Below are 14,525 nucleotides of genomic sequence, written 5' to 3'. Positions count from 1 at the left end.
CGGTTTAGCGCTGCCTGACGCCCGGGGTATGATCCTGGAGACCCGGGATCGAGTCCCACATTGGGCTCCCTGCATGGAGCCTGCTTCTCCCTCTGCCTGTGTCTCTGCCCTCTCTCTCTCTCTCTCTCTCTCTCTCTGTGACTATCATGAATAAAAAAAAAATTATTTATTCAGAGAGAGAGAGGCAGAGACACAGGCAGAGGGAGAAGCAGGCTCCATGCACCGGGAGCCCGACGTGGGTTTCGATCCCGGGTCTCCAGGATCGCGCCCTGGGCCAAAGGCAGGCGCTAAACCGCTGTGCCACCCAGGGATCCCTGAATAAATAAATCTTTAAAAAAAAAAAAAAAAGGACTGCCTGGGTTCAAATCTGAACTCAGCTATTCACTCACGGTAGGACTTAAGGAAAGTAACAATTTGAGGGCCTCTTTCTGCATCTGCAAACAAGAATAATTTTGGTGCCTACCTCATAGGATTGTTGTGAGGATTTAATGAAATCATATATGTTATGTGCATAGAACAGTGTCTGGCCCATGGTAAGCATTATATAAACGTCTACTATTATCCCAATTATTTCTTGTCCTCGGATGAATTTTCAAAGATGTGAAGTTGGATGATTGGAAGGAGAGTCAAAGAGACAAACTCATCTGTTCCAAGGAGAAGAGACAACATGAGTTAAGGCACTAAAACAAGAAACAGCAGAACACGTATTCAGTAACTGAAACTACATAGAGTTCAAAGCTGCTGATTAGATGAGTATTTCAGAGACTGTTCTCACAGGTGCAAAGATTAATCTGATGGACAGGACATAAGATTAGTTATGAAGCTGTGACTACAGCTCAGGGAAAGATGATGAAATCTGAAGGCAGTGAAAGATCTAAAAACTTAAGAAATATGTAGAAGATAAAATTGCTAGAACTTAGTGACTGAATGGATGTGGAGAGTTAAAAAGAAGGGCAGAGTCTATGGCCTGCGTGATAGTGCCAACAAATGAAACTGTAAACTCACAAGTAGGAACAGCTTAACAAGTAGAGGGAAAATTAGGAATTATGTTTCACATACAATGAATTTAAGATATCTATGGAGATTAAAGAGATTCATCATGATGTAAACCTGATAGCCCAAGAATGAGGTCTGAGTGAATTTGGGAGACTACAACATATAAGTGACACACTAAGATATGCAAAGATATGCAAATCTGAAGCCTAGGAGAAAGATCTGAACAAATTTGGAAGATATCAACATATAAATGACAGATGAAGCCATAGGTGTGAATGAGCTTACCCAGGGAAAATATGTCAGGAAGAGTAGTAATTTAGGAACAAAATCCAAGGAATAGCAAGAGTTAAAGGATGGGGCAAGAAAAAGAAACCCAAGAAGCTGTGAAAACCAAGTCAATCTTTGCCTACATTCTAAAATTAAGATCCATGCTGTGGAAATTCACAAATTCCTAGGCACTTACTTTCTTCACTGGCTTTTCCCTCTCCCCTCATTACCTAATAAGAAGTTCCACACACTGGAGTGGGAAGTTCTTGAGAGGAAAAGACATAAAAAAAAAAAGCCTTCTTTGATTTCCTGTCACTAATACCCAATATAGAGCCTGGTACACATATACTTAAAGAATAAACCTGGTAGAACAAGAAAAATGGAATATTTCCTGTTTATCAAGCCAAAGGCTCATGAATTTCTAGAGCCTAGGTTTGCTTCCAGCCCATACCAGAGCAACAAAGCCTGAAGAGAGGAGAAGCAAAAAGGGGGAAGACCTTATACTGCTGGTGGGAATGTAAAATGGTACAGCCACTTTTGAAAATGTCTGCCATCTTCATATGGCAAAGTTACCATATGACCCAGCAATCCTTTCCAAAAGAACAGAAAACATATGTCCCCACAAAAACTTGCATAGGAATGTTCAGAGCAGTATTATTCACAATAGCCAAAGAGTAGGGGAATCATCATCAATATATATAATTTGATAGGGGTGATGATGATTATACAACTTTGTGAATATGCAAAAAACTATTAAACTGTACACTTTTGGGGCACCTGGGTGGCTCAGTAGTTGAGTGTCTGCCTTCAGCTCAGGTCATGATTCTGGCATCCTGGGATCAAGTCCCACATTAGGCTCGACATTCTTGATCCTGGGATCAAGTCCTACATTCTTCTCTCATGAATAAATAAATAAAATCTTAAAAAAAAATTTACACTTTAAAGGGGTGAATTTTACGGTTTAAGAATCATATCCCGGGCAGCCCCAGTGGTGCAGCGGTTTAGCACCACCTGCAGCCCGGGGCATGGTCCTGGAGTCTGCTGGAGTCTGCTTCTCCCTCTGCCTGTGTCTCTGCCTCTCTCTCTCTCTGTGTGTATCTATGAATAAATAAATAAAATCTTAAAAAAAAAAAAGAATCATATCCCAATTTTTAAAATGAGGGGGTAGAAACACAGGAAGGCTAGAATCCATACTGCATCCTAGATTTCTTCTATTTCAGGAGATTCTAGAATAATGATGCCAACAAATCATTTAACTGAACAGTCATGGCAACTGTAATCATGAAATTTTTTAAGCACTTTGCAATATATGTTGATTACATCAGAAAGTAAAGTCCTCATGCAAAAATGGGAGTTTCCAAGTCTTTTCCCCAGGAAAAGGAGGAGAATTTTCATATATGTTAGTGAACTTGTGTGGAGGTAGCTAATCTACATTTCTAGTCAAGGAAGATTAAATCCTAGTGCCAGAAATCCCAACAGAATCTTGGACTTTTTGGCAATTGACCCCAATAAAAAAAAATTTTAAAGAGAAAAAAAAAAAAAGAATCTTGGACTTTGCTGACAAACACTCAGGCCATGGAGCAGCTTCTCCTACCAAAGCACCAGACAACACTTTAATCCACACTAGAGCTGGGCAGAAGAAGCCATAGAGTTAACAACACAATGCCTCTGTCAGCAACCTACTGAGCTATTGGTCCTAGGGGAGTACTTCTTCTCTTCACTTTGGAATAAACAAACAGAAGGGGATAAAACAAGAAAGGCACATGGCATGGTAGAAAACACAAGGCTATGAAGAGCTGCTGTGTGCTCCCAATTCTACCACCCAGTAACCGAAAACTGCAATTTCTCTGGACCTCAGTAAAATATTATTGCATACCCCACAGAGCTGCTGTCACAATGTAGGAAACAAAAGTGACACTCAAATATAAGTATTCTTCTCAATTCACCTGAAAGAAAACTAGTTGGCTGTACTGTACATGTTTTAGTCATATTGAAAAAGAAGTCTCATGATCTCTTCTCTATGATGTACTAAAACACATTCTCACACTTAAAATTATAAAATAATTACAATGTCCAAATTTGAATCCTTGACCCCTTTCTTTCTGTGAAGCTTACACTTAATTAATCCTATGCATCTTTTTCTCGCTTTAGATTTTATTTACTTTTATCTCCATAACCTATGCAAGCCACCATCTCTCACCTAACTTATTTCCTAACTTGTCTTAAAATCCTTCCTAAACCCTTTATTAAACTGAACTTTGCCTATATCTACAACTCTGTCTTCTACTTACCCTTTCCTTCTTTTTACTCTAGCCAAACTCAAGTTTCAGGTTTTTTTCAAGCTCTTGAACATATACTCCCTCTGTGTACAACGGTTTTTTTCTTTTTTTTTTTAAGATTTTATTTATTTATTCATGAAAGATACACAGAGAGAGAGAGAGAGGCAGAGACACAGGCAGAGGGAGAAGCAGGCTCCATGCAGGGAACCTGATATGGGACTCGATCCCATATCCCGGGACTCCAGAGTCACGCCCTGAGATAAAGGCAGGCGCTCAACCACTGAGCCACCCAGGCATCCCAACAACGGTTTTCTCTGTCCTTCCATCCAGCTGTTTTCTCCTTCACCCTTCAGATCTCAAGTCAGACTACCTGCCCCAGAAAGGTCTGACCTTAAGTCCAGAGTAGGTACTCCTCCATACTCACCTTGATTCTCGTTACTAAACATTTCTCAAACTAGTCTGTACTCAACTACAAGCCCCATGATAGCAGACACAGCATCCAGAGCATTCATTGCTCAATTCCCAGACAAAGGCCTAGTGCCTCACGTATAGTCAGCAAATACTCACCAAAGACATATTTATTTTACATAATATATTCTTCATATGCAAATATTTTAAAATATTTTTTAACTGTAAGGAACATTACAGATACAAGAAAATGTAATTCTTCGTAACAACTGTGTGGAAAAAGGACTTAAGTCCACATGCACTTTTTATAATCAAAATAGCTCTAATTTTGATTATATCAATAGGAGCTAAACTACTACCACAGTGGGAATGGTGCTCCTAATACTGTGCTTCTAAAACTCTTAATCTCCTTAAGAGCAGAAAAGGTACATATAATGCAAATTACAAACATTATAGTCAAAGTACGCACTGCAGTGAAAATACGTGAAAAACATTATTTTGCTGGCCCCCACCCATGCTCCCACAAAAAAAGGTTAGACACACTTGATAGAAATGCCACTTACTCCACATAGTTCACCAAATGAAGTTTATCGTGAAATACTTCAAATTCCAGAAGCACTCAGGACTGCAAAGGCCGTGAGAAGAGAATGTTCCAAGCACAGACTGATAGACAGAAGAAACAAATGAAATAAACCCTGATGCATGATTGACTATCTAAGGAAGTCTAAACAGAAGACTGAATATATTTGTTCCAAAGTCATTAACCAAGTTTCAGTTTCTGAAACATGTTCAAAATACCTAACAGATCTTATAACTCTCTGGTGTAAATGACAGACATTTGTTACTCAAGATAACTAATTGCCTTCACCTAGTTTAGGATAAATAAATCTATCACAATTCAGATTTAGTTTTTGTATTTTGGATTTTTTTTATACCAACAATTTTATTTCTTGTAATGTGTTTTTTGCCTATGCTAACAAGCTTACAGATTCTACCAACTAAAAAATTTTATTATTATCGTTTTGGGGATGCGACCACCCTTCTAATTCTTTTCACATTTTTAACTCAGCAAGTTTAATCCAGTGATCAAAGCTTCATTAACTTATAAACAAACTGTTTCTCAGGTAAACCAAATTGCCCCACATCAGGAATTTAAGCAAATAAATAAGTACAAAAAAGGCAGAGATTATAAATTAGGGCAGACAAATCTGTATCTAGCCCCACGCCGGTAAAGAGCATTCTATCAATACAGTGAAATGCTAATCTCCTAATTAACAACCTAATTAGGTAATTATGGCTTTGCAGAGGGATGCCGAAATGAAATATGACAACATGGTCACCTCTTTATATGGCACCTGTGGGCCTTTTCAGCTGTCATTGCATAGAGTGCAATATCAATTTGAACAGATGACAAAGTGCTGTCATTTTTCATTCTGATAATATACAGAATGCTTTGGACAGAAGCAGTTTACAAAAAGAAACATCTTGCCTGGCATTTTCCTAATTTAAATATTCTCAAATACATCGTTAAAATTTTTGCATGTTTTTTATGTTGTATATAGGAGAATTACCATTTACAACGACGAGCATGACAACAACAACCCTAACTGGCCATCTTGCTGATCTGTACATGCTGAAACTATTGCAATTTCAATTATGAAATATGTGACAATGAGAAAAGCACCAATTCATCATGACATTCTAATATTCATACTTTTTTGAATACTGTTACCAGAAAACCTAAAACCCAAACTTTGACCTTTAATTTTTTTCTTAAAAAAAGAAAATCACACTTATAATTTCTCATACCAAATTAGCACTTCCCAATATCTAAGCATTCAATTCATATAAAAGCTCCATATACCAATGTCCAACCTCACAGAGATAGGAGAATACTCTGAGAGACAGCTGTCACAAGGCTACCACTGTCCCATTGGCCACTGACAAGGTGATGGTAGCACTGGAACACTGGTATCACCAACACAAATAAAACTCTTCTTCCATGATATTGTCTTACATAGGATTTTGGGGTAGAAGAGAAAGGCTAGCCTGGGAACCTCAACATCATTTGTCAACACACATGAAACCATATTCTAAATGTAAACCAACTGAGGTGAAAACGAACTTGAAAATAACAATCCATTTATATCTTTGGATCACCCGCATTAGCGAAGTTTTTTATCGGAATTATTTTCACTGGCTCTACTCATTTCATTTTTTCTACTCATATTTCTTAATACTAAGCTTAAATTAAAATGATTTTATTAAAAAAATAATTTATATTTATCAGAGAATACTTCGGAAAACAGAGAAAAGTATAAAGACCTATAATCTCACCATCTATTTCTTCTTTTCCTTTGCATATGTTTGACATAATTGAGATGGTACTTTATATAATCTTATATCCTTTTTTCACTATATATTACATGATGAACATATTAGTATGTCACAAAATTCTTCTAGAACACCTAAGATGACTGCATAATACTTCCATCCGATGGCCTTTCCATAATTTCTCTTTGTTGACTAGTAAAATTGTTTCTAATTTTTGTTGATATAAGTACCCCTGCAATGAACATTTTGCAACATAATTATTTTTCTACATCTCTATTTCTTTAGCAAAAATTTCTACAAAACATAAACATAAGGAGGAAAAAGAGAGGCAAACCATAAAACAGATTCTTAACTACAGAGAACAAACTGAGGGCTGCTGGAGGGGACATGGGCAAGGGGATAGGCTAAAAGTGTGATGGGGATTAAGGAGGGCACTTGATGAGCTGAGGTGTTGTATGTAAATGAAGACTCATTTTCATGTTGGTAAGTGCACAACTAGAAATGAATGAGACTCATCCCATGATCCAGCATGAAAATGAATCTTTCTTCACAACCCCTCCAGTCATTTCTCATCACATTATGCTCAATCTGAACGTGTTATGGCCCTGCATACTAGACCTCTATCTCTCCAGAAGCATCATAGTACCAGGTACTCTGACATAAAAGGTTTCATTTAATCCTCGCAAGCACCAGATGAGACTGGCTGTGTTGTCTTCAGTTTACAGATTATCCAGATCACAGTTAATAACTGACAGAGCCAGCATTCCAATCCAGGTGGCTGGGACTCTAAAGTCCCACCTCACACTGCTTCAAGATTCAAACTCAGGTCTTCTCTGTTAGTCTCCTTTACGTCAGCAACTAAAGTTCAGATTTAAAATTTACTGTTTTAAAAAGAAAACCATTCCAACAATTTTCTACCATCTTCTCTAGTAAAAGAGTATTTATATATAATACAGTATCTTAAAATGAGTCCACAGGGAACTAAAAAATGTTATTTTTTTTAAGTTTTACATATCTGGTCCATTTTGTCTGCATCAATAAAAACATTAAGTAAAAATATACTCAAACATATAAAAATATACTTGAGTATAGGATATGAAACTAGTAACTACGGGCAGCCCTGGTGGCTCAGCGGTTTAGTGCTGCCTTTAGTCCAGGGTGTGATCCTGGAGACCCGGGATCGAGTCCCATGTCAGGCTCCCTGCATGGAGCCTGCTTCTCCCTCTGCCTGTGTCTCTGCCTCTCTCTCTCGGTCTCTCATGAATGAATAAATAATAAAAATCTTAAAAAAAAAAGAAAGAAACTAATACTACATATATTTAGGAGTAAATGTGACATAGTATTCAGTTTATCTCAAAAGCAATTACTATAACCTAATTCGAATAGTTATTCTAGTACTTTCTTGCTGTTTCCAGAATTTATGTTTTGTTTTTAAGTGGTTTCTCCCATCTTTCTCATTTTCAATTACTTAAAACTGTTTTCTTTTTTGGGTCCAAATTTTGTTTCCTATATTAAATCTATTTCCTCTGTATATCTAGATTGCTGCCAACTAGAAATAATAAATTTTGAGTGGTCAGGATTTATTTTCTTCATTTTTATATTCTATCCTATTTCCTTATACAATAGACTATGAATGAAAACAAGTATCTAGAAGAACATTATTTCTTCAATTTTCACCTTCTGGAAGCCAGATATTAAAAATAAACTAAACTCTTGGGCTGGGAACTCCCTGACCATATATCTCACCATCCTGAGTGTCTCATGCCTCTTTTCAATCTTGTGTATATATAATCAACAAACCACTGCATGCATTTGGCCCGTCAAGATCCTTTCCCAGAATTAGTGATGAACAAAGAACAGAGGGAAAAGCTGAGCAGTGGCTCCCTACCTGCCATTAAAAGTGAAGGAGCAGCATTTTAGATTTGAACCATTCTCCATTGGGGTCTACCAGTAATCAGTTGTGTGACTTTTAACAGTGTCAATTAGAATCAGGAAGCTTGGCATCCTGGAAACACCTCAGCAAGACTTGAGTTGAGTTCCTCGTTATCATCCAGATGGGAGAAAGATACAAAGATTCAAAAATGACCAAAATCAAAAGGCTGTTAAGTAGCATACTGTATTCAGAATTCAAGTCCCTCTCAATTTGCTACACTTTCTACTCAACTGTCATTCACTGGGTACCAGTTTCTTCATCTCAAGAGGTTATGATTAACCTCCTTGTTCACTTCATATACTATAGAGAGGACCAAAACAGACAAGAATCTGGTAGCATTTAAAGTGCTAAGAACACAAAACCAAAGTATCACAAGGACATCTCCTCATAATCAGGCAGTCCGGACTTTATGTACATATGTGTTTTGGTCTCTGTAATAATTTTAATGGCGAATTTTAAAATTAAATACATTAAAATCCAGATTTTCAGCATCTCTTGAATGCTCCCTCAAGAATACTGTGCCCCCCCCAAAGAAGAATACTGTACCCCTTCACCCCCCAAAAATGAGTATTATCCCTCATCGGGATTAAAATATTTTTTTAAATTATAGAAAGAAAAAAAATAAAATTATAGAAAGAACAAAAAGAATATTATCCCTCAGAATATCCAGGGCCATCACACCCCCTCCTCACACAGCAATAAGCAACTGGAGCTGAGCAGCAACTGCTACCTTTAGACTGGTCACATGCCACCCAATTCACCAAGGTCTGTCCTACTCTTTATCGTGGGCACTTGAGCTGGAGAACCCTGACGTATATGCTCAAAAAGGAACTAATAAATATTTGTTTACTCTTTTTTGGCCAATTTTTTTCTGATATTATCGCTCACTAGCTATGTGAGTTGGGCTATGTATTTAACCACTAAGCCTCAGGTTGTTCATGTGTTCAGTGAGGGTGTAATAACAACTAACTAATAACAATTATCTCACAGAACCACAAGGACTGAAGGAAATAAGATATACAAAAACATTTGACTAAAATATAAGTGTTCAATTATTTAAATTTAACACAAACTGAAACACACTAACTTTTGACTCAAAACTTCTCAAAACGGCAAACCCACAGAATACACAAGGTCAGGGTACCTCCTATGGGGAAAAATGCAATGTGACAGAATTCCCTGTTGTATAATAATTTGGTGTCTATTGCTATGTCCTTAACAATAAGGCCTACATATCTGAATAACACATTTCCAGCAAATTTTCTTCCCCTGAAATATATGCAAATCCATTGAACTGCAAGTTTCTAAAGTCTTCAGATATGAGTCAACAAACAAAACAAGCCCCCACCTCACTATATATATACTTACTGTGACAGACGAGACCATGAGCTTCAGCAGTGGCCACATTCACTCCTCACCATCCCTGCTGCCTAGCGTAGTGAAGGCAAACCAAAGCTACCACAAAACTATGGCTCAAGGCTAGCAATAGCATCTCTCTGAAGTGTCTTCAGAGGATCCCCATCCACCATTCACATCACAAAGAAAACTAAAGATGCCAAAGTCTAGCAATCTCCTCTACTTAAAGCTCCAACAGCTGCATAAACTCTAGGTACTTATTTAACTTCTCTGTGCTCTAGTTTCCTCATCTGTAGAAACAGGATGCTAACAACACCTGTCTGAACAAGAATGAGACAATGCTAGCACACAGTAAGTGCTCAGCTACCATGATCAGTGTTTCTTCCTTTGGGCTCTATAATACCCCATGGGGACTGCTATCATAGTACCTCCAGCACTTTACCACAGTTCACCTGCACATGCTTACATCTCCCCCACTAGAATGTCAACCACCTCAGGGTGGGCACCTGGTTTTATTCCTTTTTGCACCCCCAGGGTCTAACATTTTCCCTGGCACTGCTGAATGAATGAGAGATCCTCAAAGCATTTATTAACTGGAAAAATTATGAATAGAAACTGAATTTTTACCTCTCTTGACTGACACTGAAGCCCTCAGACTCTGACCTATTGACCCTTCAATTTACCTCCCAGTATCCTCACTAAAAGAAGCAATGGTTTGTTTTATGCAGTCTGGTCTACTCGCCACTCTAAAATCATCATAGACATTGCATCTTTGCATCTTACAACTATCATTTCGGAAGACCTTACCATGTATCAGGAATTTTATCCAAATTAGCTCATTAAATATTCACAGCACTCCATGAGATCAATATTATCCCCCTATCCCAACCCATACTTGAAGAAAATAATGACTGGAATTAAGAAACTTGCCAAAGGTCAAGGAATAAGAGTAGGGACAGGAATTAAATCCAGAGACCACGTTATTCTCTACAGAAGGTCTTCCATTCTTATATTGAAAGTTGAACTGACCCACCTACTACCTTCTCGCCTTGAAAGATCACAGTTTGGGATCCCTGGGTGGCGCAGCGGTTTGGCGCCTGCCTTTGGCCCAGGGCGCGATCCTGGAGACCCAGGATCGAATCCCACATCGGGCTCCCGGTGCATGGAGCCTGCTTCTCCCTCTGCCTATGTCTCTGCGCCTCTCTCTCTCTCTGTGACGATCATAAATAAATAAAAATTAAAAAAAAAAAAGAAAGATCACAGTTTTCTCTACATTTAAAAGACTCTTCTCGGGGGGATCCCTGGGTGGCTCAGCGGTTTAGCGCCTGTCTTTGGCCCAGGGCGCAGTCCTGGAGTCCCGGGATCGAGACCCGTGTCAGGTCTCTGCATGGAGCCTGCTTCTCCCTCTGCCTGTGTCTCTGCCTCTCTCTCTCTCTCTGTGTGTGTGTATCTTTCATGAATAAATAAATAAAATCTTAAAAAAAAAAAAAAAAAGGACTCTCGGGAAGCCCTGGTGGCTCAGCGGTTTAGCGCCGCCTTCAGCCCAGGGCGTGACTCTGGAGATCTGGGATCAAGTCCCACATCAGGCTCCCTGCATGGAGCCTGCTTCTCTCTCTGCCTGTGTCTCCAACTCTCTCTCTCTCTGTCTCTCATGACTAAAATAAAAAAATCTTTAAAAATAATAAAAAAAATAATAATAATAATAATAAAAATAAAAGACTCTCTGTAACATTCATTTTGGCATTCATATTTTTCTCTTTTATAGTTTCTTCAATATATACTTGTATATAGTGTTATGGTGTGTGAAAGAAGGAAACACATAATGAAAAATGCACAGATGTAGGCATGGGACAGACGTGGGGTTAAATCCTGCCTGTCTCGTACCAAATGTGTAATTTATCCTGAATCTTCCTAATCTGTAAATTGAGGCTAAAATGATTAAGGGAAACCTAAATATAGTTTCAGCACATGGTAAATAACCACATCATGAAGCATTACCTGATCACAGCACACTCCTCGAAAGTTAATACCCCCCCCATCCCCATGCTATCACTGCATCACAGAAAGTACCTTTACACAGTGTACTTATCACTGTCTTGAAATTATTTCCTTATCTCTCTCACTAAATTGAGCTCCCCACAGGCAAGGACTGAGTCTTACTTATCTATACATTGTCTAGCATGGTACCTGGTGCATGTGTGTGTGTTCAGTAAATGTTTGCTAAGTGAAATTATTATAGATATGAGTATTTATAGGATTCCAAAAAAAAAATCTTTCCCAACTGGGGTTGTCTCAAATTGGTTGAGGGAGACCAATTTCTGCTGGGCCCTAGGTAACATCTCAATGAGTAGAAACGAAAGGAGAAATCTAGGCAAGGAGAATGTCCTACAAAAAACAATGGACAAAGAGAAAACAAATGTGATCTGAAGTGCTACTTATCTAGAGTAAAGGATCAGGGTATAGAATTAAGGAAGGGGACTTTTTCAAGCATAGCTGGAGCCACATCAAGAGGTGTAGAAAGTGAGTAGTCTGGCACCACAGTAATTGAAAGTAGATATGAGCATAAAGCTAAATGACAAAGGGGCCACAAGCATGCCTCACAGGCCCCCGCGAGTGTGTAGACTGAAAAAGATGAACACAATAATCAATGTCCATCAAGAATTCTTTCAGCATTTACTAAGCACCTTGTATGGGCTCACTGAATGAGGAATAAAACATGATGCCAACTTTTCCTGTTATACTAGGATTTAAAATGAACAATCCACCCCTTTTACTTGTGAAAAATAGAATGAGAATGTTGACTTTGTTTGAACTGCCATATGTGAAGACCTGTCTCCATTTGTTCACATCTGGGAAGCTTTTAACTTTGATGGTTTTGATTTAAAACATGATGCTTTGCACAGTGCCAAGTACTGTAACAGGCTTCAAAAATTAGTTGCATTCATTCCAAATAAAATTTCAACCAATTTCTGAGTCAACTTTTGAGTCTCCAGTTAAAAGTAATGATCTTGTTTAAACTACCTTTTTTTTTGTTTGTTCGTTTAGCCTTAACCAGATTTAGAAGACTCCTTGCCATTCTCATAAAAAGCTGAATCCAAGTTGCAGCAGCACTCCAGCTAGAAAAAAAAAAAGTGTTGCGAGGCCGCTTACTCCTTTGGGACAACTGGGGAAAAGGAACGCTAAGGAAACAGGGACCACACAGACAACGCTTTAAAAACAATTTCCATGTTACGAAGATTAGGACAACTACATGTTGCCAGGTGGTAGGACCAGAAACTGTCAGAGCCAACCCTCCCCCCACCCAACACTACCCAGTCCACGGGCTTCTCCTCCCCCAATCATACACCCAAGCTGTCAGGCTCACAGCAGCCTCCAGTTCTGGAAAAGATCAGGAAACGGATGCTCAATGAAGACCTGATCAAAGGCCAGGCAGGCTACCCACGCAGGGCAGCGCCCAGAAGGGCCCCCTGGCTACTCGGGGAGGTTGACCGGAGACTGAGCGAGGAAGCTAGCGGCTGGGGCAACCTTTACCTGAAGCTGCTGCCACACTACGGGTCGGATCGGCCCCGGGATACGCTCCTGAGGGAAGGGCCCGGCTTCCCCGCGCCTCCCGGTCCCTGCCCCGGCCTCCGCACTCTCGGAATCCTCGGGGACTGGCGCTCTTCCCCGCCGGTTCAACTGCCGTTTTTCTGGCTCGCCCTCATGCCCCCGTTGCTCGCCGCCGGCGGCGGAGCAGCAACCCTGTTGCCCCAAGTCGCGCCACGACCCGGAACCGCACCCCGCGCACCGGAAGTCCCCGACCGGGAGGAAGCCGGAGCTGGGGACGTAGTGCGCAGTGCGCAAGCCCCAGAGCCGACAGCTCGGAGAGAAGCCCTCCCGGGGGGCGGGGCCGAACGGGAGGTCGTACGCATGCGCGGCACCTCTGCGGTCGGTGTAAGGCCCGAGTCGGAGGTTGTGAGCTGGAGACCTGGCGGGACGCGCAGGTCCGTGTATTCGCGTCGGATAGGAACCAACGTTAGGGTTCTCACTCACATTTCCTTCCTTCTTCATGGAAAGAAGCCCTCAACTCACCCAGAAATGAGTGATGAGACGGCTTCGCCTGTCGGTCACGAAGACTTGGGTTCAAATGCCAACCGCATCTTGTGTGGCCTCAGAAAGACCCCCGTCTTGGCTATCGGTTGTGTCATCCGTGCAGTAGTTCCAGTTTTAGAGTATTCCTGTGAGGATCCAATGGGATGATACTTGTAAAGCGTTTAGCACAGTGCCTGACATAAACACCTAGTAAATGTTAGTTATTACCTTTATTATCTGTAAAATGGGAATAACTATCTTCCTCAAGAACTGCAGGGAAGTAATTGTGTGTGTGTCGTCTATATTTCAAAAAAGGAAAAAAAAAAAAGTTTAAAGAACCGAAGGGAGGTTTCCATGAGATAAGAGGACTGGCACAGAACAGGAGCTCGCTGTTGGCCTTCTCTCTCCTGGCAGAATCGTTGGAGGAAGACACCGAGAAGGGGAAAGAAAGACCCGGGTTGTGCAATATGATCTCTCTCCTAAGAGATGGCCTAGGAAGCCTCTCAAAAATGCACCTTGGAAAAAAAGAAAAAAAAAATGCACCTTGGCAAAAAGAAAAGGGGAGGGGGGAGGCTGAGTTTCAGCCCCGGGGCAACATCACACAACATTGAAGTCACCAACAAATACTCCACATGTCCTCCCCCATGTTTTCAAATATGTGATTGATCTCTTAGCTCATACAGGAAAAAAAACAAAAAACAAAAACAAAACAAAAAAAAAACAACCTTGACACCCAAATGCTCTTTTGCTCACACAATGCCACAGTTCCACTGGGGACCTGTTGGAGGTGCTCTGCTAAAGCAAAGTGTGTGAACAAGGTTTGAAAATCCATTTCCAAAGTCACCAGGTTAGCTCCCCTCCTAAATATTAATCTTCATTTT

At 40.1% G+C, this 14,525-nt stretch overlaps 1 protein-coding gene across 7 annotated transcripts in view; it reads right to left on the bottom strand.

Annotated features, from left to right (window-relative positions):
* MAPKAP1 (MAPK associated protein 1) overlaps positions 1-13,347 on the bottom strand; it is a 256,321-nt gene extending 242,974 nt beyond the window's left edge. For 4 of the 7 annotated variants that reach the window (XM_055321986.1, XM_055321957.1, XM_055322004.1 and 1 more), the window contains exon 1: positions 13,105-13,347. The gene's annotated coding sequence lies outside the window, so the exon portion shown is untranslated. Of the gene's footprint in view, positions 1-4,513; positions 4,614-8,172; positions 8,303-12,594; positions 12,690-13,104 lie in introns of those variants that run through there. The other 3 variants (XM_055321976.1, XM_055321966.1, XM_055321996.1) reach the window with 3 other exon arrangements.
* Positions 13,348-14,525: the final 1,178 nt, after the last annotated feature.

Source organism: Nyctereutes procyonoides, unplaced genomic scaffold (genome assembly GCF_905146905.1).
Source record: "Nyctereutes procyonoides isolate TBG_1078 unplaced genomic scaffold, NYPRO_anot_genome, whole genome shotgun sequence".
NCBI classification, from domain to species: domain Eukaryota; kingdom Metazoa; phylum Chordata; class Mammalia; order Carnivora; family Canidae; genus Nyctereutes; species Nyctereutes procyonoides.
Note: the sequence above shows the minus strand (reverse complement) of the source record. Positions and strands in the feature narration are given on the sequence as shown.